This window comes from Mesoplodon densirostris, chromosome 15 (assembly GCF_025265405.1).
Source record: "Mesoplodon densirostris isolate mMesDen1 chromosome 15, mMesDen1 primary haplotype, whole genome shotgun sequence".
Classification (NCBI taxonomy): Eukaryota; Metazoa; Chordata; class Mammalia; order Artiodactyla; family Ziphiidae; genus Mesoplodon; species Mesoplodon densirostris.
In genome coordinates, this window is record NC_082675.1 from 18,870,003 (window position 1) to 18,891,142 (window position 21,140).

At 50.9% G+C, this 21,140-nt stretch overlaps 1 protein-coding gene across 3 annotated transcripts in view; it reads left to right on the forward strand.

Annotated features, from left to right (window-relative positions):
- The first annotated feature begins 754 nt into the window (after positions 1 to 754).
- CMKLR1 (chemerin chemokine-like receptor 1) overlaps positions 755 to 21,140 on the forward strand; it is a 40,696-nt gene continuing 20,310 nt past the window's right edge. The window contains exon 1 of one of the 3 annotated variants that reach the window (XM_060119480.1): positions 755 to 1,017. The gene's annotated coding sequence lies outside the window, so the exon portion shown is untranslated. The other 2 variants (XM_060119482.1, XM_060119481.1) reach the window with 2 other exon arrangements.

Here is a 21,140-nt window from a genome sequence, read left to right on the forward strand (position 1 = left end):
AATATATATGTGCATGTGTTCATACCAACATGTTAATGATATTTATCTCTGGGGAGCTGGGTTTAGGATGAAAACAGAATTTATATTTAAACAACACAAGGTCTGAACATAGTTAAAGGTCTGATGTAGTTTGTTAGCTTTCTAGAAGTGGTACATGAATGTATGTATATTCCAATGATGGATAAGATTTTGCTTCCCTGTAACATTGACTAAAATCAAATATTACAGAACATTTTAATCTTTGTTCATTTGATACTTAAAAAAAAAGACCACATCGCTATTTTAATTTAACACCCCCCCCCCCCACCGAAAACAAAAGGAAGCAGGAGGTCATCAGGCCACGAATAGGGGCAGGAAGCAGGAAGGGCATCCAGGTGGAAGGACGTACAGACGCCTGGGGTGAGGAGGTGACCCAAGGTGGTGGGATATCCGGCAGCTAGTCTCCCTTGTACGTAGTCTGTCTGGAGCTCCGGAGGCCCTTGCTGGGAGCAGACGTGCTTCCCACAGCTGCCCGGGGCCCACATGTGCTCCTGGTTTGTGCTCAGACGGTGAGCACAGCTCCCAGCTCCCAGAGGGGCGGGTCGTCCCCAGCAGGCCTCGCCACCAGCCACCACCCACGACAGGCAGGCTCCCCTGACAGCCCCCCTCCCTGCAGCTGGCTGCCCCCGCCCTCGGGTCAGCCCGGTTTCCTGCCCCTCCTTCTCTCCTCCCTCCAGCTGTTTCTCTGGCAGAGGCCTGTCCCATTCAGGACAGCAGCCCTGGTGAGCAAAGAGCGCAGGACAGACTGGGGTCTCCCTGGGAGCCTCCGGGGGATGAGAATGTTCTAGTGGGGCTGAACTCTGGGCTATTTGAGGGGCCCTTGAATGAATGGATGAACTGCTTTCTGGGCAAACGGCCACAGCCAAAGGACGGTGTGATTTCAAGAAAGAAGTCGGGGAACACGGGTCTCCTGCAGAACCTTGAGTGGCCTGAAGTCACGGAACCCTTGGGAACACCTGGGCGGAGACCAGCCACAAGGTATCACGCTCCGCTCTGACATCACCCAGAGGTGCCAGGAAAGGGGAAATGGTAATAGAGAGAGAAGTTCTTTGGTTCTTGGTAAAATGTAATTTTTGTCAAAATGGAGATAGCTTTATTATGGTTTTCAGATTTCCAAAGTAATGCATGCTAATTGTAAAAAAACCAGCGAGGTCACCATAGTTATAAAAGCAGTGAGCTCAGTGTTTCCCTTCGGTTAATGCTCACAAAAAACCCTACAAGGGAGATGCTTTCATTGTCCACATCTTATAGGTGAAGAAACTGAGAGTCAGATTGGGGGTTGCGGGGCTGGGTGCTGAGATCCAAATGACATGAGGGTCTGCATAGCCCACCTTCTTAGCTGCTGGACTGTCCTACCGCTCAGCTATGGAGAGGAAAGAAGGGGTTCCTAACCCAGAGGTGAACCTTCGGGTGCCTCTCACTCACCCTCTCACTACTTGACCTATGATGTTTGTTGAGTGCCTACAACGTACCAGACACATAGGAGTATCTAAATGTGGACACACACATGCTTTTCCAACATCTCGTTTCATACCTTACCTTGTCCTTAACCACGGGTCATGAACCTGCATCTGTATTTTCTATGTTCCTCCAATATACATTTTAATGGCTGCACAGAGAGGGTGACTTGGGATTTATTAATCATTCCTCCATGTGGTTGCTTCATTCTTCTTCCTCTTTTTAATTTTTTTCATTATTATAAACAGCACTGCAAAGGCTGCTCCTAGTACATCATCTTTGCGTGTTTGGGCCTATGGATACCTTTCCTAAGGTGAAATTGCTGGCTCAAATGTTCGCGTGTTTTTAAGTCTTTTGAGGCTGTTGCCCTGGAAGGTTGTGCCGGCTTGCACTCCCCCGGCACAGTATTGGGGTGTGATATTCTCACAGCCTCACCCACACTGGTTGCTACCCATCTCCTAAAACTTCCCTGATGGGAAAGGTGAGAATAACATCTGGCTGCTTGACTTTGCATTCCTTCATTCATGCTGAATAACCTTTATAATCTTATTGTTCATTTTATGACTATCCTGGTCAAGTCTATTCCCATTTGTTCCTTGCTGGCATGTTTCTCTCCTTTCTTATTGATAGTTAAGAGTTCTTTGTATATGAAGGATACGCACCCTTTGCCAGTGGTATCTGTTGAAAATATTCCACTCCCCTCTCTGCTTTCAAATTAGCACCTTTTAAAGGGGTGAGCCATTTGGACCAGCATTTGGCAAAGTTATGAGCAAACAGCACATTATTATACTCAAGTAACTGTTACTTGATGTCTGTCTGATCATTCAGACCTATGTGGTTCAGAGAGGCCAGCGAGCAAGTGGCTGAGCCTTGGGTCTACCTTCTCTCTCTATGCAAGGGCCCAGCCCCCAGCTTCCTTTTTGTCATCCCTGACCTCCTTTTCAAGACCAATCTTCCCTGTAGTTCTTGCTGTCGAATTAGACTCAGGACTTCTCAAAGGGCAATCCTGGGACCACGAGCATCAGTTTTTTGAGTCAGAATCTCTGAGGATGGGGTATAGGAGTCTGCATTTTGAATCAGCACCCCCAGTGATTTTGACACACCCTAAAATTTGAGAACCACTGAGCTAAGTGTCTTTTCTTTTTGCCCTTTGTCCAAGTTTCTGGGTTCTTTGTTGCACGCTGAGGCTTCTTTTTTTCCTTTCTAAGCAAATATCTATGCCCTTCTGCGAGTCTACATGCCCTGTGTCAGCAGCTGAGGCCAGGAGACAATGGTAGAGAAGAAGCAAAACTTGGTCTTGTACCACAGAAAGTCAGACCACATCACCCAGCATTCGGGCTTTGACGTTAGTTTAAGCCACAGAGCCCTTTCTTCTGATGAAAATATATGGAGAAGTGCAATTTGAAGACAGATAAAAGTGCTGTTTTTCTAGTAGAAACAGAAGTGGAGGACTGCAGACGGCAGCTCACTGAACTTAAGTCTCACTGCTGAAGGGCCTCTCGGAATCCTCATGGCTCTCGGGGGCAGGTTGAAAACTGCAAAATCTACTCCAAATTGTTAAGACACCAAAGTTCTGAACCATTGCTGAATTTGCTGTGTGACCTTAGGCAAGGTACTCTCATTCTCTGGCCCTAATCGTCTCATTTGTAAATAAGGAGGTTGAATGTTGTATTAGGGTAGTAGGTGCAGTAACAAATAGACCCAAGCATGTATCATGGCTCAAACAAAACAGATGTTTGTTATAACGCAGGTATTTGTGAGTGGAGGGTTGTCGTCTTCCACACAGTGATTCAGGGAGCCATCTCACCTTCCGACTATCCCTTGGATATCATCACCAAGGAAAGAAAGCATGGAGGGGGCATGTTTGCTTCTTAACTGTTTTCTGCCACACATGAGAACTAGTCATGGGACCAATCTAGTTGCAAAGGAGGCTGTGAAATATAGCGCTTGGCAAGGGTGGCTCTTTCCCATCTATGGCTGTGTACTGTGGAAGGGAGAACGAATTTTTGTGGACAGCTAGCTGTCTCTGCCACAAATACGGTGACCTCTTGAGTCTCTTCCAGCCTCTGATTCTAAATTCTAAATTTTCATTAGTTAATCTTAAAGTTAACATGGTGATGTTGGACCCACAAATACTTTCCTATCCTCAAAATAATCCCCATCAAATAGACTGAGTAAATTCCCACATTCCAGGCCCCCTAAACATGGATTTCCTTGAAACCTAGGCAACTGCCATTCTCTTTCCCTCCTGGAAAAAGGAAACAAAAATAACAATGTTGTTGAGCAAATCACATTTACGAACCAAAGGTTTTTGTATCCACTGTCTCATTGAATCTCCCTACAACACTACATGGAAAGGCTTCATGATTAGCATTCCCATTTTATAAAGGAAGAAAATGAGGCTCAGAGAGGTAAAGGGACTTGCCCAAAGTCACACAGCTTATAAGCAAAAGAGCTGGGATTTGAACTCAGAAAATCCAACTTCTGTCCTAGGGTCCTACTGCACATTGGAGTGCGTGTGTGCAAGCGTGCGTGTGTGTGTGCCAGTGCATGTGTGGGGTTAGGGTAGGGGTTTTCCTTGGGCTGTATTTCCCCAGGACGGGGTATAAGGAAGTGGAAGTGAAGGAATCATTGTCCAAGTCCCCAGAATGGGCCAAGCTTGATGTTTAGAAGGCAGCTGGGTCGTTGTCTTGGGCCGAGGAAGCCCACTGTGACTAAGTATTATAGTCACTGGCCAGAAAAAAGAGAAGGGGGTGGCGTGTGAGGACACAGCTGGGGCTGTGTGTGGGTCCTGGATGCCACCGAGGCCTTGACTGGGCCAGGCACGTAGTAGGTGCTTGTGGATGATTTCCTGTGTGAATAAACCCACGGAGGAGTGAAAGCTGTACCTGTGCGAGAACCTAAGATGGGTCAGCCCAGTCCCTGTTTTTAAGGCCTTTGGGGGAGGGGAGGCAAACTTGTCACACAGACTTTTATTCAGTCACTCAACAAACATTTATTACCACCTGCTCTGTGTCTGGCATTCCACAAGGCAGGGTGATGAAAAAGACAGGATTCCTGCCCTCGTGGGACTGTGGAGGGGCTGTAAGGGTAGTTACATTGGCCCCCGTATTAGATCTGAGGAAAGTGAGGCCCTGATTGGTTGAGCGACATTCCCAAGGTCACCTGGTAGGATTAAGACCCGGGGCTCTGGTTCCCAGCTCAGGACTCCTTATGTGCCCCTGGCTGAGGGCAAGGCCCTAGCCTTGGGCCTGGGATGCAGGGTTGGCTTCTGGCTCCCAGGACGTGCTGTTTTCAGGCAAAATTAGGACACCAGTTAATTTACAATACTTCCCTTTTGGAACCTCTATATTTTTGCAGCTTTGGGCACAAGCATGATAGAGGAAGAGTAGAATTTCTTGCCCTGCTGGATGGAAGCCAGAGGCCATGTTAATTCTACACGGTGCTGTCAGAGAAAGAAACAATGTCAGGCTGGCATCGGCTGACAGCATGACATGGCATGAACTCCACAGCCACCTGCTCTAGGGTTCAGACCCCGTCTCTGCCCTTTAACCTCCTTCCCCCTCCGAGTCCTCATCTCTAAGGGGGGAATACTCTCAGGGTCTACTACTTCACAGGGTTATTGGGTGTTAAATGAGTTAATATACGTAAAAATATACATGAGCACAGCACATGGCCAGCTCAACAAAGGCGCTTCTATTTTTATTCCCGGGGAAGTGGGCACTGATATTCACGTTTGTACGCAGAGGGTGATGTGGGCATCTTGTGCCCTGTGACCTTGGGTTCCCAGCACAGGAAAGGTCATTTCAGGCAGTCTCCTGGCTTCATGCCTTGCCCCATGGGGGAGTCCTGGTCTCTGTGGGCAGTGGGGGGCGTCCCACCCACCATAGACACACTCTGGCAACCTTGGAAGTATCAGCAGCTGACTCAGCAGAGGGTCAGCTGCTATCCAGGCAGAATTCAGAATCGGTTCTGCTTTCTTGGGGTATGTGACTTGGGTCCTCTGATCTTGGCCCTGGGATCCCACTGAGAGCAGCTCTTGTGCAAGAAGGCGGGTTAGGTGGGGGGTGGGGGGCGACTGGTGCAAGAAGCAGTGGCTAGCATGCTCAGTTTTTCCTCCTGGAGCTCAGGGGTCAGAGTCACAGGAGGCCTGGTGGGGTGTAGCCAGGCAGACCTGGGTTCTGGTCTCTGAGCCTCAGTTTCCTCTTGTTTCAGAGTTGTTGAGTTCTGCAGTGTTCAATCAGTGATCTGGGGGTGGTGATTAGGGCCAGGGGACATTTAAAATATGCCCATCCCTTGTTATAAGAATTTGTTTGAACAGTTTCAGAATCTATGAATTCCGGGGCGTGGGATGAACGAATTGCTCAAATAGATAGTCAGTGTATGAGCCTGTTGCTGCTATAACAACCACTGCAAACTTTGTGGCTTAAAACAATACACATTTATGATCCTACCTTTCTGGAGGTCAGAAGTCTCAAATGAGTTTCACCTGGGCCTTTTTGACCGAGGCCTTTTCGATTGTTGAAGACACTCCCATCAGTGCCTGCCTGGTGCATTCAGCACCCAAACTACCACGGGAGCAAAGAGGGGGTAGCTTTGATCGGGGAAGTCAGGAAATAGTGTCTGGAGAAGGGAGCATGCACCTGAGCTGGTTCCAAGGATGATTGGCCTTGAGCGCCTGGAGGACAACTTGGCCAGAAATAAAAGATATTTCTGGCTGGGAGAGCAACGTGAGCAGAGATTTGGAGGCTTGACGAGTGAGGAATATCTGATGTGGCGAATGGAAGCAGGGAACGGCCGGAGGGAGCCTGGATGTTCTGCAGGGCCTTGAAGGTCCCATGCAACTTGCTGGGTGGTCCAGTATGCCCCATTTCACTGGAACAGCATCTTGTTGCCCCCAGACCTTGCCCTCTCCAAACTTGGTGCTTAAACTCGAACATTTGGACGAGTGAAGATTCCAGACAATCTCAAGTTAATTGAGTTTGAAATTCCAACTTGGCAGAAGGGCATGTTGGTTAGTGGCTTCATCTCCTGGGTTGTCTGGTCCAGAAACCAGCTCGGAGGAGAGAATATTTCTTTGCATTGGTGGCTTTCTTGGCTGAATGTTGGGTCTCCTCTCCTAGCACATCCAGGACTTGCTGACAGCTGTAGGCGCGGAACTTGGGAGAAACGAGGTGTTTCCTTCAGGGTTAAAGAGAGTTGGCTTAGGGTGGCACCTGTGGCCGGCCTGGGATACGTTTACTGCGGGGAGAGGGACTTGGCCACGGCCCGCTGGAGCCAGATGAACCGGGCTGGGCGTTGAAGGGTCCGCTGGCCCCCGCCATCGCCAGGGTGTAGAGCTGACTGACGTCAAGAGCAGGTCTTCGGGGAGTTCAGGCAATTTTCAGTCTCTTTTATGACAGATGCGACTCACAGGGGGCCTTCTTCAATGGTCAGGGATTTGGGTCAGGAAGAAAAATGACATCCCTTGAGTAAGAAAGAAACGGCCCCCCGGGGTAGAAGCGGGACTCTGCCAGCTCACGGACCTGTTTTGAAACCCACCTCTGCCCTCGCTGGCTGTGAGACCTCGGAGAGGACACTTAACTTCTCTGAGCCTCAGTTTCCTCCACTGTAAATTGGGGGTGATTAAAGGGTTTTCCTCACGGGGTGGAGGGTGTTGGCTGCCTTACGTGAGATGCAGAGTGGCACAGAGTCAGGGCTGAAGACCAACTGTGGCCTGAGCATGAGGGGCTGGCTCAGGTGATGGGCTGAGCAGCGGGGGCCAAAAGTCCTGAGCTGTGAGAGGCTAGAAATGCCAGGTGTGGATGGTGCCAGGGTCGGAGCTTCACCCCAAGCTTCCCCTCCACTTCCCGGCTTGGCCTGAAAACACGGCAGGGTCTGGGTAGAGACCCCAGATCACAGGTCTCTCTTTTCCTGGGACCAGTGGGGCCTGACTGGCTTAAATGAGCCTTTCTTTTTCTGTGTTTCCCTGCCCTCCTGTGAAAAGCCTCAGACACGAGGGAAGTCAGAGCCAGGACCCTGGGGAAGGGTAGGGCAGCTCCCCGGAGCCGGGCTGGACGACGCTGCTCATCTGCCCCGTCCCACTGGGCTGGCCCTGGCTCCACGCATCCTGTCTGCTCCATATTCTCGGCCCTCTCCCAGCTCTGGCAGCTCTGGCAGCTCACGCTTTCCAGGGGCTGGGAAGCCAGCAGCGCCCCCAAATTCCTCCTTCCAAGAGCTTTGTGTATTGTTTCCACTGTCTGAAGGGACAGGGAGCTTTCATTCACCGAGACCACGCCGGACTTCTGCCCAATCCTGCTTCCCACCGCCAAGATCCTCTTCGGGGGCCAGTCATTCCTCTCCTGATGTCACACAGACCCATCAGGAATGTGGGAGGTGGGGCAAACTGTCCCATTTTACAGCTGAGGAAACTGAGGCCTGGAGAAAACATGTGTGCTCACCCCTCCTCCATTCCCTAATTCACAGCCTCCCTCTCTGCCTTGGGAACACGTCCCATCTCCAGTGGCCCTGGCTTTTTGTGCTTTGATGGGGCCCTCTGAGTAATGATTCAGTTTGGAGTAAGGCAGACCTGGGTTCGAATCCTGAGTCGCTTGATGACCAGCTGGGTGATCTCGGGTCGGTTCCTCTCTCTCAGCCTCGGTTTCCCCACTTGTAAATGAGAGTGTTGGCAGGTTCTGCCCTGAGTTGTGTGGTGAGAATTAAAGGAGATAATCCATGTAAAGGGCTTAGCACTGGGTCCCGCACTTAGTGGGTCCCTGCAAAGACTTCTGCGCCCTGAAAATGGTATGTGGCAGGTCCTTGGTAAATACTACCTGAAATGAGATTGAATTCTTTAATCACCCCCTTCTGCTCCAACCCCCAGACTGTTGGCAGTTATTTTTTTCCTGTGAAGGATGAGGCTCAGATATTGAGGATCAGAGAGGTTAATTGACTCCCTAAGGCCACACAGCTCACAACGAAAGGAGTCAGACTCCTGAGCCTTGCCCTTCGTTTACCTGGACACCACAAGGGCTGTTCCTATTCTCCTGGTCCCTTCTCCAGAGCTCACCTACCCTCCTCCTCTGTGATTTCCAGGCCTTTCCACTGATGGCACAGACTCTCCCTACGCCAGTCAGGGTTATCTCATTTATCTTTGAGAGCTCGATCAAAACTTATGAATCTCATGCCCCATCCCTCAGAAGACTCTTCTCATCCAGATGTTCTACTGAAAACCAAAGGGATCAACTCCTTCACCCCGAGGTGTTTGCAGCTGATGACAGCTCGCAGGAGAGGGGTTTGTGAGCCTAGTGCCTTAAGCCAGCACAGCGTGTCCACAGTGGTGGACCCTCAGGCTTTTGGACACGGGTGAGGGGAGCCTTTGGCCCGGGATCTTCCTGGAGGTTAGTAAGCAGCAGCCTCCCCTGCTTCAAGGACCTGAGGACAGGCAGTGACTGAGTCAGTTCCGTAGACGTCTGTGTTACCACTTCCTCATACCTCCACTGGGACCTCTCTGTTCCTCCCTTTTCTTGTAGAATTGCGTTGACTTTTTTTTTTTTTTAATGTGACAAAGCTGCACATCAGCAGAGCTCAGAGAAACCGAACAGGTTTCTGGGAGGCCATGAGGGTAAGTGTTGCAATCTTGGCACACTCATGTCTACACTGCCTGCCTGCCTGCCTGCCTGCGGCTTTCTGCCAGAGCCCACGGGCCACGGTGATTGAGGGTGGTTAAGGCTGTGTCCTGTGACCTGGATGAAGAGACTGGGGTCCCTGTCACCTTCTGCTGAACTGGTAAAACTGTTCCCTCACTCAGGCATCCTTCCTTCCCTGTGTGGGCATTGGAGCCAGTGCCGGGAGACCAGGGAGAGAAGCACGGCTCGTCAAGGTGTGTTTGGAGAGGAGGATGGCACGGTGGTCGGAGTTTCTGGAATCCGACTGCTTGGCTTCAAATTCCTTGCCTTCCTAGTTCTGCAGCCTTGGTTTCCTCATCTGTAAAATGGGAATGACACTGCCTCACAAGGCCTTTGGTGGGGGGACATGGATCTAGGGGAGGGCACATTTTATTTTAATTTTATTTTATTTATTTATTTATTATTTTTTTGCGGTACGCAGGCCTCTCACTGTTGTGGCCTCTCCCGTTGCGGAGCACAGGCTCCGGACACGCAGGCTCAGTGGCCATGGCTCACGGGCCCAGCCGTTCCACGGCATGTGGGATCTTCCCAGACCGGGGCATGAACCTGCGTCCCCTGCATCGGCAGGCGGACTCTCAACCACTGTGCCGCCAGGGAAGCCCTATTTTATTTTTTATCTTTGTTATTTTGGTATTTGCCATGCCATTTGTTTAAAGGAAAGAAACTGGGGTTGGGGAACTTGGAATTGGGCGTTCATGTGGGGGACACACTTAGCTGGGGGCCCAGAGCTCGGTAAGCGTGTGGCGTTCACGACTTTGTCTCTAGGTGTCCGTGTCCCCGGCGATGGGGCAGATTTAGTGAGAAGCTCTGCCCCTTTCTGCTTTCTCGCTGTGGCGCTTTGGCAAGTTGCTGTGCCTCGCTGAGAGCCGTGTTCTTGAAAACTGGGGCTGCGTCAGCTCCATCTCTGGTGGTTGTAAGGATGCAGGGCTCACGTCAAAGGCGGCCCTGGCCCTGGAGCAGCCATCAGTTCTGGAAGCGCCTGAAAGGCCTCTTTGGGCGTCATCTGGCTTCCCCGGGGTGGGGGCGGGGGTGGGGGCTGGCTGTTTTCTCCCCTAGGATGTCATATGGAAATGCTGGGGGCACCCCAGACACTCAAGTTCCTTAGGGGGCTCTGAAGCTCATGGGATGTGGATCAGGGCCACCGTGGGGCGCTGAGTAGAAGGCCGGCTGCCTGGTCCCTGCCTTCTCAATGCACCTCCTGCCCCCGGGACCCCTCCATCCCTTCTGGCTCTCCCTCCACTCCTCTCCCCTTCCCCCTCCTTTCTTCGACAGCCAGTGCTCTGAGCCAACCGACATCTTCCAGAGCTGGAGTGGATGGAGCATCTTTGGGCAAAACCAAGCACTTACCTGCACCCTGAATCATGGGCCCTCATTAACCCTTAGCGAGGGAATGAACACATGTGCCCCAACAGCAGAGGGCCACCCCCTGATATTTTGGGGGACAGGATCTGGGGCATCACTTGAAGCACCCTCTTTCCCTTACAGAAAACCAACCCTCACTGAAGTTATTTTGAGGTCGTGTGCCTTATTTTTAAAACACACATAATTCTTTTGAGGGCATACGCTTTGTAAAAAAAAAAAAAAAAAAAAAAAGCATGGGACTTTTGTGTTCAACACCGTAATATTCCCATCCATTTAAAGACCAAAATTGTGTCCCTTGGAAATCTTTGGCTCAGCTCCAGGGAGAGGCCCCTCACCTGATTCCTATCTCTGTGGTTCATTTGGAGAAATTTGGGGTAGAGAATGAATGGATCGTCAGGTCTGATGGGGGACACTCACAGACAATTGAGTCCTCTTCCCTTGCTTCTCCGCTGTGTAGGTGAGGAAACAGAGGCACAGAGAGGTTAAGTGACTTGCCCAAGGTCACACAGCTGGTAAAGGCAGAGCCAGAGTTTGAACCCAGACAGCATTAACCACAACACTTGCATTCCCAGAAGAGGAAACTGAGGCCCAAACGTGATGTCAGAGAAAGAAGCCTGGGTGTCCAGACCATTTCTTCAGCCGTGCTGGCTCCTGAGCTCGGGCAGGGTCTGAGCCCCATGTCCTCAATGCTGGACCAGAGGGCATCTTCAGGGTCATCTGAAATATCTACAGGTTCGAGGCTCAGAGAGGGGAAGAGATTTGTGCAGATTCTTTGAAAATTAGGAGCAGAGTTGGGCCTGGAACCCAGGCCTCCTACCTCAGCGTGGTTTCCCTCTGGGGAAGACTCAAGGACGTGGGTTTGGATGGGAAAGACAGAGCTGCTCTGTGGGTCTCAGTTTCCCCTGATGTCAAAAGGGGGGTTGAGAACCCCAGCCCACTGGAACCTGTCTGGCCAAGTTTTTATCAGCCTGCGGAGAAACAAAAAGAGAGAACACAGACAATCGAGTGATTTTTTCATAAAGTGAAGTATTTTCAGCTGAGAAGGATGAGTCCATGTCCCATCCATATTTGTCAGTATTAACATACTGTTTGTTTTCTGAAATGATGAAGATGGTCAAAGACAGTTTTAATTCTGCCGTGCCCTTACTTGGCAAACCTAGAAAAGTGGTAAGTCTAGGACAGTCTCAGAAGCGTTTGGGAAATGTAACTGGTTCAGGAGTTCGCTTGAGCTCAGAGCGTCTCTTGGGCTCCTTTGAGGTGAGGGAGGGCACGGGTGCAGCTGAGGTGGGGCGCCCAGAAAGAACTGAGAAATTGGGTGTGGAGATGAAGGCTGTCGCTGCCAGCGCCAGGGCTGGACTTCAGAGAGGAGGACGTACCTGGCATACCATGGGTTCCCCACGGGGGCAACAGGATGCAATGGTTGCCATGTGAGGCCTCCGTCATGACTCAGAGTCCAGGCAGTGGGTGGGGAGGGAGAGGACTGGGGGAGAGAGAATGAAAGGGGGAGATGCTGATCGTGGCTCAGAAGGACACAGGAGGGGGCTGGGAAGGGGCGCAGGGAGCCTGCTCTGGCTGGGACAGAGGGAGAGATTTTGGTGGGAAGGGGGCTGAGTGGGGAGGAGTTGAGAGGGGGTCGTAGGGCCTCTATCAAGGTGGTAGATAACAGGAAAGGAATGAGCAAAAGACAGTCCCAAGAGGCTTGTTGTGGCTTCTGAGCTGGATATCTGTCTTAGGCAGGGGCTCCCCAGAAGCAGAGCCTGAGGTGAGGATTTGGTGAATGGGAGGTGGTGAGGGTGTGTCTCAGGCAGGGCTGGGATTTGGTGAGGGAAGGGAGGCAGGGTCATGTCATTTCAGGGTTGGATCTCATCTTTATTGAACATTTTGATATTTTGCTCATCGTGCCTTTTGTGCATTAGCTTTGATTTTTCAATACTGCATGAAAGTATTATTTATCCTAATTAGCGGGTTTTGGGGGGCACACCCTTAAATTTGCATTCAAGGATCGGGCACAGGGAAGATGTCAGCAAGAATATGGTCTCAGGTGGTGACTAGCCTCAGCCTGATCCCGGGGGGTGGGTGCACTCTGGAGCCTGAATTGTACCCCATGGCAGTTGGGGAGAAGCAGCTCCTGCTTGGCTGAGGGCAGTTCTCAGGAGAAGGAGGCAGCGGTGAGCTGTGATATCTAGCGTCCTCTGCAGCTGTGGGATGGGTGCCCCCCTCTGGTAAAGGGGATCTGGGCCACCAACACCTACTACAATATTCTTTGTGGTTCTTTGAGAGATGGCAGTAAAATTTGAATTATTTATAAGTGCTTATGGCTGCTGGACTGTTTCTTTGACTGTGCTAGAGCTTCCAGGGCGCAGCTTCTATTCCTGTTATATAATGGATGAATGAATGAATGCTTGCAGCAGGGAGGGTGTCCGGGCTTGGGGGGAGGGGAGCAGGATGGTGGGCGGAGCTAGTGTGGCTGTGGACCTCACCTGAGGGGTGGACTCATTTCAGGTTGCTCGTTCATTTCCTTAGAAGGTGGGAGCTGGGGAGAGGAAGGCCAAAGTGGAGTAAGTATCTATGATTCTGGCCATGGAAAGAGGAGCAGAGGAAGGAGGAACCTGGCTTTGGGTTTCTTAGGACTTGGAATTATATCTTTGTATTTCTAGCTGCTTGCCTGCTACCTGGCAGATAATATGGGCTCCGTGAGGTTTCCTGAATGTATGAATGAGAAATATGTAATCTGTGAGCAGATATTTACACCTCAGTGTGAAGGAAGCTCTGAGAGGAGGTTTTGTATACTGACACTCCCTTATGACTGTACCACATTCACGTCTGGGGCAATGTCAGGCAATCGTACGAATCGTAATCATACTTGACAACACTAATAACAGAAACAGCGATAGATTATTTACTGAGAACTTAACGTGGACCAGGTATTGTTCTGGATGCTCTGTATTCCTTCTCTTATTTAATTCTAATACCAACTCTGTGAGGTATGTACTATTACTGTTCAATCTTGCAGATCGGGAAAGTGAGGCACAGAGAATTTAAGTGACAAAGAAGTCTCACAAGTCGTAAGTGGCAGAACTGGGATTTGAACCTGGATGGCCCAGCCCCAGAGCCTGCCCTCTTCACTATCACACATTGAGCATGGCTTTGGGTTCAAGTCCTGATTCCTCCATTTTTTAACTGTGTGACCTTGGGCAAGTTGCTTGACCCCCTCTGAGCTTTAGTTTCCTCAGTTGTGAAGTGAGGGTAGTATCAGGGCTCTTGGGAGGCTGGAGCAAAGTGAGGGATGGGAAGGATCCTGAGGGCTCACGGTGATGGTTCCCACGGCTCAGCACCACGGCAGTTTCAAGAGTCCCCACTTGTGGCTACAAACTGCAGGGGCCCTTGGAAACCTACACCAGTGAGACGCTGCCAGGATTCTTGGCAGGAGGGTGAGGAAGAGGGATGAGGGAGACAAAGGCTCTTCTGTCAGCCACTTGGGGCCCGTCCCAAGTTGGGAAGATGTGAGTCTTACAAGGGAGAGATGAGGAGTGCCTGGGCGTGGGGTGGGCACTCTGTCACCCGCCAAGATTTGTTCTTCATGAGAAATGGGTGGAAAATTATTTTGGATCCTTTCCTGAGGGGCAGGGATGGCCAGGGCCCGTTCATGGAGGGGAGAGGTTTCTCCACACCCCAGGAATGCGATCATGGCCTTATTTTAAAACAGAATGAAAGCAGAAAACAGCTTCAAGTCGGCAGCTGCTGTGGGCTGCTCAAGGCAGCCAAGCCAGCTCCAGAAACTGGCTTCCCATGGGCTCAGGCTCCAGGCTCTGAACTCGGGGTCGACCCCAGAAATCTGCTGACTGGTCCATCACTACCCTGTCCTGTGCCTCCTCCAGCCTGAGTGCCTTCTTCTCTGGGAACCTACAGGCTCCAGATCTACCCTTTGGGGTTGTTGAGGGCGCCTCGGACCTAAATCTGTCTCCCACACTCTGCAGATAGTTTCATACACCACAGAATTCATTTCTGATCCCAGTCTACACGGCTCTGAAGCTTTTTTTTTTTTCTTTTTTTTTGATGGAACAGCCCGTGCAAAGGAAGGGCTTAAGACTTGTTTGCTCATCATAAAAGAAAGGGTTTGAGAGCCCCAGACACTATTAAGAATAAGTGGGGAATGACACACACACACACACACACATAATGATTTCATGTAATACTGTAACACATACATGATGATGAACTCTAACAGTAAGAGACTGGAAACAAGCCAAGTGCCCGTGCCCAGGACACTGGTTAAGTAAATGAAGGCAAATCCAATAATGGAATACTATGCAGCCATCAAAAAGGCTGGGTGCTTTTTACGCACTGATATGAAATCATCTCCAAGGTATATTGTTAGGTAAGAAAGACAAGTTACAAAATAGTGTGTGTAATAGACCAACTTTCATGCAAAACAGGGAAGAACTTGGATATATATTTGTATTTGTTTAAAGACACTCTGGAAGGAGACATAAGAAACAAAAGGATTTGGGTGCAGTGGGGACTGGGTGTATGGTGGCAGGATAGAATGAGGATTTGCATTCTAACCTTTTTATAATTTTAGATAGTTTTGAACATCACCAATTCGATGGAGTTGTGTAGCCTAGTCAAAAATTTAAATTAAAAAAGCCAACTTAGAATTGTGAATGGATGCCCATTAGGCTAAAGCAAGTGCCACTGTGAAGAGATATTATAAACGCTAATGTCCGTGGCTTTCATCACTGTTATCTCTTTGACCACCACAGGAACATATTTGGGATTTTAAGCCTACTCTACCTGACTCCAGCTTCCTCGATGTCACAAGGAGAAAGTTCCTTCTGGTCTCCTTGAACCTGGCCTGAGAGGGTCCTGTTTGAGCTTTTTGTAGGACCCACTCTTTCCTCCAGCATCCATGTCATCCTGGTGGATGACACGTGCTCCCAGTGGCCCCCTGTGGCCACGGCCGGTCCAGCCGATCTCTCACAGTGGATTTGCCATCTCATTCCAAGAGAATCCTTGAATGCTTGACCCCTCGATGAAGTGTAGGGAAGAAATATGTCCTCATGGGCTAATATTTAGTGGACACAGAGATCCTCTGGAGAAGGTAATGACTGAAAATGCATGCTTGTAGGAGTCGTGAGTGTCCTTGTCAGCATCGTTTTACCATAGAACAGGGTAACAGACAAGCAAGCCCAGGGCAGTGAGCGTCGTGACACCCCAGGCCCATCTCTGGCTGGTGGAGAGCATGGCTGGGTTCTAGCATTTGTCACAGAGAATAATGTCCTGCTCTCTGCTGCTTATAGTATCAAGACTTCAGTTCAGAGAAATGGCATCAGGGAGAAGGCCCTGAGGGCCACACACTTCAGGCCCTTTCCAAGACATTCTAGAAATTTCTTCCCATTAAGCCAGCAGTGCATAACCCTGGATGTCTAGACCAAAGCAAATAGTCACTCCTCCCCTGGCATGTCTGGGGAAAGTAGCTCCTGCGGAATGGCCTTTTGGGGCAGAGCTGCCAGCTTATAGAAGGGGGTGTTGTATTCAGGCAGCCAGTGTTTGGAAGCCTCTCCTGAAACATCTGGAACCTCAAGCCTGCATCTCCCGTTAGCACATCACTGAGGATGCTGGCCTGAACATCATGCTGGGTCCTCTCTATGCGGAACTCTGGACAAGGTCCTTCTGCTCCTGGTCCCCGAAGGTTTCACCTTCCCCGAAGTGGGTTTGTTTTGAGCCAAGGGGCACGTGACTCCTGTAACTGGTTTTTCTTTTCCAGACTAGGAGTCTGTGAGTCCACTGTGTGGCCCACCCAGGCTTAGTATTTAGGACATTACTTATTGTCTGCATTTTTCCCCTCAGCCCTGGCTCCGTTTTCTGACTCCACCCATGTTTCCCTTCCTCCTTTCACTCTCACTTTTAATTTACGTTCCCTTGGATACGTGAGCCTCTTTGGAGCTTTATCCCACCCTTGGGACCAAGCTGGTACATAAGCAAACAAAAAATTTGACAAAACCTGCAAGCAAAGGCAGCCTGTGAACACCCTTCCCCCTGCCCGGGGAAAGAGCGGTCCCAGCTGTAGGGACCAGCAGGTAAGGGGTTAAGAATGATGCAGAGGAAGTGCTGGCCAAGGTTAAAGTGAGGAAGTGGCCGCTGCCAGGGGAAGGAGGTGGCCGGCTTATCCTGTGTGACTCCAGGGGGCTGACCCAGGCTGAGGGGAATGTGACAGGTTGCTGGAATTCAGTTTAGTAAAAAAAGGAAGAGCTTTCTAATGACTTGATGGGTTTTTCTAGAAGTTCTGCTGCGGGGATGGGGGAAGAGAGAGAAGGGCAACCTTCTCTGGAAAATAGCAGAACCCAGGGAGAGGTTTTTTTCTGATGATTTTATTTCTAAGTGATGACTCGAGGGCCCAGGGGATGCCCGAGAGGAGGCTCTAAGTGGATGGTCCCCCATTTTGAGGTGAAACCAAGCTTCAGAAACCAAGCAACTTACCAGGAGGGCTCCTCTTCCTGCTGCCTGTGTGATGATGTCTTGTGTCTTTCTAAGCTCTACCAGGCACCGGTTTTTGCCCACTCTGCTCTCCACAGCATCCCCACGCCTAGCACAGAGATTTGTCGAATTTAACTGAATGAAAAAATAAAAGTTTTTTTTTTTTTAAATGATGACAGAGCTAGAATAACAAACTCACTGTTATCTGACTCCAGAAGTAGCTTCCTTTAAACATCACAGCCACTGGGTGTGTTTGTTGGAGCTGGGATTTTCATATAGGCAGGGCCACCTACCTGTCCTGATTCGCCTGGAATGTTCTGGTTTTAGCACCAAAAGTCCTATTTCTCAGGACACCCCCAAACTGGGATGACTGGTCAACCTATATACCCTGCATTTGTGATCTCATGTAAGCTTTACACTGGCCCGCTTTGCAGATGAAGAGACTGAGTCATGACCTGAGATCTGAGGGGTCAGGCTGGCCTTGGCACCTGGCTTTGCTGCAGCTGCGTGAGCCTTAAGCCCTCCGCTGCCCTGAGCCAGTTTCCTTTTTCTGTAACATGGGGGTGGCAGACCCCTCGATCCTATAGCCTCTCCAGCAGTGGCTTTTAAGGATTCTGACATTTCCTCTGGGCTTCAACTGTCTGTTTTTTCCGCTGAGGGTGGGGGGCAGTTTTCCCAGTGAGACCCTTTCTGGGGCAAGGCTGAGTTTTTCCTTGGGAAAAGGTGACAGCACAGTTACAGGGTCAAGGGGGAGGGCAGCCTGTCCCTCCTCCCCCCAAGCCTGGGAACAGGGTGGGATCTCCTACATACTCCACCAATGCCAGCCCTTCCGTCAGCTGCCTGGGCTGGAGCCAGGCAATTCCAGGGGGCCAGAGCCTGCCTGAGTGCCCCAGGGGCCCTGTGCCTGGTGCTGGCAGCCTGGGCGGGGCGCGGCTGGGGCGGCTCAGGCCTGCAGGATCTCCCAGGGGTCTTCCCGGCTGGACGTGCCTCTGCAGCCCCCTGTCTGCCCTGGAGCCTGGTGTGTGGCGACTGCACTGGCCAGAGGTGGGTAAGTCGGGTCACTGAGGGCTCTTTGAGGTGGGGTTGTGGTTATGTGAGACACGGCTCCCCTGCCTGCCCTGTGCACGGGGGAGTCAGCGGGTGCAGGAACGGAGGGCCTTGCACACAGTGGAGTCCCCAGCCAGCAAGTCACAGAACATCAAGGGCAGTCACAGTGATTGAAGATGTGGGCCCCCGTGTCAGAAGAGCCCAGGTTCAAATCTTACCTCTGCCTCTTCCTAGGTGTGGGATCTTGGGCTAGCGGCTTTGCTTTTCTGTGCCTCGGTTTCCACATCTGCAAAATGGGAATGAAAATACCCACCTTAAAGGTTTGTTCTGAGTAGAGGCACTGGGTACACAGTTGGCACCTGACAAGTAAGGGCCACTGTTATCACCACCTCCCACCCCCAGCCTCTCAGTGGTTTAGATTCCTCCCCTACCAGGGCTGCACCTGGGAACCCGGGGAAGAAGGAGGGAGAGGAAGGGATGCAGCCTGAAGGCTTGTCACGGCCTAGCAGTGAAAGAGGCCAGCAGCCCACCCAGGACGCTTAGAAGCGCTGTGATGAGGACAGGAGAACATTTTAAACAGCTGTGTGGATTGCAGCTGGGGTGCACTGGAGCACGGGCTCTAGAGACCACAGATCCAAGTTCAAGTCCTGGCTCCACCAGGGCTGTCTGGTGATCCTGACCAGGTTCCTTTCAGAGCCTCAATTTCAACACCTGTTAAGTAGGGATAATAACCATCCCCGTCTTGGGTGGGGAGTTGGTCAGGCTATAGGGAGATAAGGAAGGCAAACATCCAGCCAGACGTCTGGCACATGCCAGCAGGATCATTCTCTGTCTTCTTACTATTTGCTCTCCGTTCTGCCTGTCTTTTTGTCCAGTGTGTAGCGAGGCTGGGGGGAGCAGGAGGACAGGAAAAGGTTCCTCTGACCCCCAGCACAGCAACCTGTAAGAGCAAATGCCCAGAGGCCTTGACCGCCACGCGTTCAAGGGGCACTGGGCTCCTGGGGGCACAAGGGAGTGGCTCGTCTTGGAAGGACTTGGGGTCCAAGGTTCCCCCTGTGGCCCCTCCCTGAACCCAGCCAGCGGCTTCCCATGAACCCTGCCGCCCTGTCCTGGGTGGGTGCGTGCATGTCGCTGACCTCTCTCGGGCTGGCTAAGGCGAACAGAGCTCAGTGCTCACAGCCAGAGGCCCTCCCTTCCTCTTTTTTGCAGCTTATCTCCACCCAGCCTCCTGATCTGGGCTGCCTTTTCCCCTTAACATCCCTTCCCTGGAACTTAGTAACGTCAGGATCAGGCACACGTGCGCACATGCCCCCACGTAGATGCTTTTAGCCTTGTTCCATCAATAGTGAGATAACAAGAACCAGGATCTATGCTATGCGCTCTACGTATGTCAAGTTATTTAATCCCAGAATAGTTCAGTGCAAGAGGTATTACTATTTTCCCCACTTTGCAAATAGGGAAACTGAGGCAGAGGGCAGGTAAATGATCCTTCCCTAGTCCCACTGCTGAGATTAACCCCAGGTAGCCTGGCTCCCCACCTGGGCACTCAGCCCCTCCACCATCTGGCCTCATTGAGAGCCTGAGCTCGATGGGCTGGATGTCTAAACGTTCCCCCAAATCCTATTTCAAGGAATAGCTAATGATTACATAATAGCAACATTTCTGCCTTTTGTCTTTCATAGCCCTGCAACCCCCATAATTCCTCCACACTGCACCCCAACTTTCTTTGCTTTCCTACTCTCTCTTTCCTCCACTCCAAAGTCTTCCTCTCTCAGTCCAACCTGTCCATTTTAGAGATGTGGAGACTGAGGCCTGATCAGAGAGGGAAAGTGTTTACCTAAAGTCACACAGCAAACCAGGGACACAATGGGAGTTTCTGTCAGTTTGTTCTCTAAGCTCAGTCCTCCATGCACTCCTCAGGTTTGCTAGAGTGGAAGACAGGGATGGGGGATCAGGTGGCATCCTTGAGATGTCCCGCCACCCCCATCATTTAGCATAAACTATTCTCTCCCTCGCTTCTCTCCACACCCACAACCGCTCCAGTCTTGCCCCCAACCAGCCTGAGCCAGTGAATGGTGGTGGTGGTGGGGGGTGTTGGCCCCCAGGCCATTATTACTTTTACTGCAGTTAATTGTGCGGGAGTTAAAAGTAGAACTCTAACGGTGGAATTCAAGGCCTAGCAACAGGGTTTACCAGGCATCAATTTTTGGGTAGGGGATGCCTTTCTGAATCCAAAAATCAGACCCCAGAGGCTGCTCTTTCATCTGCACCTGTGTTCTTCACTTACCTGCCTCTCACACCCATCCTAGGATTAGCATACCTTGTAAGCTACTGGTCTGGCTGCCCCTTGGCATTTCCCCGCTCCTGTCTCTCCCCATCCCCAGTGATACCCAAGGATGGGGAATCAGTGTTGCCATGGTGACTAGATTTCATCTGTGGCATCAGGGATTCTGAGGCTGGGGTTGGGTCTCAGCCCCTGGGACTGGCCAGTGTGACCTGGTTTCTTCCATGAAGACTCATTTTGGTGTATCCTGTCCCGACTCCCCTGCTCATCCAAGGTTTTTCTTGGAGCATTGGCAGTTGCCATGGAAACGGCTCTTGAGGCAAATGTGCCCATGCTGGCTAAGGAAGAATTCCCTCAAGAAAATGGGGAGATTGCCAGACTCCCCGGCTCTGTGATGGGGCCCTTGATTTCTGAAGCCTCCAAAAACTGCCAGTTCTGAGTGGACCTGGAGCTGGTAGGGGATTCTCACTCAGCTCATCAGGTCTCTTGCTAGCCTCTTGCCTCCAGTCTCCCCTCTTCCAATGCAGTCTCCGTATGAGCCACCTGGGTTAGAGCTGGGGTTGTTTAGAAAAATGGACACCCCTCTGATTAAAAACCACCCATGGCTCCCTATTGCCCACAGGATAAATTTGGTACCTTGCAGGAGGTCTCATAATCTGAACCCCTCTTCTTTTCTCAGCCACATCTCCTGCCATTCCCCCAAAATCCCTGCCACACACACACAGACACACACACACAGACACCCACATACAATCTAACCTCACGTTACCCAGCCTCTGTACCTCTGCACACAGTTTCCTCTGCGG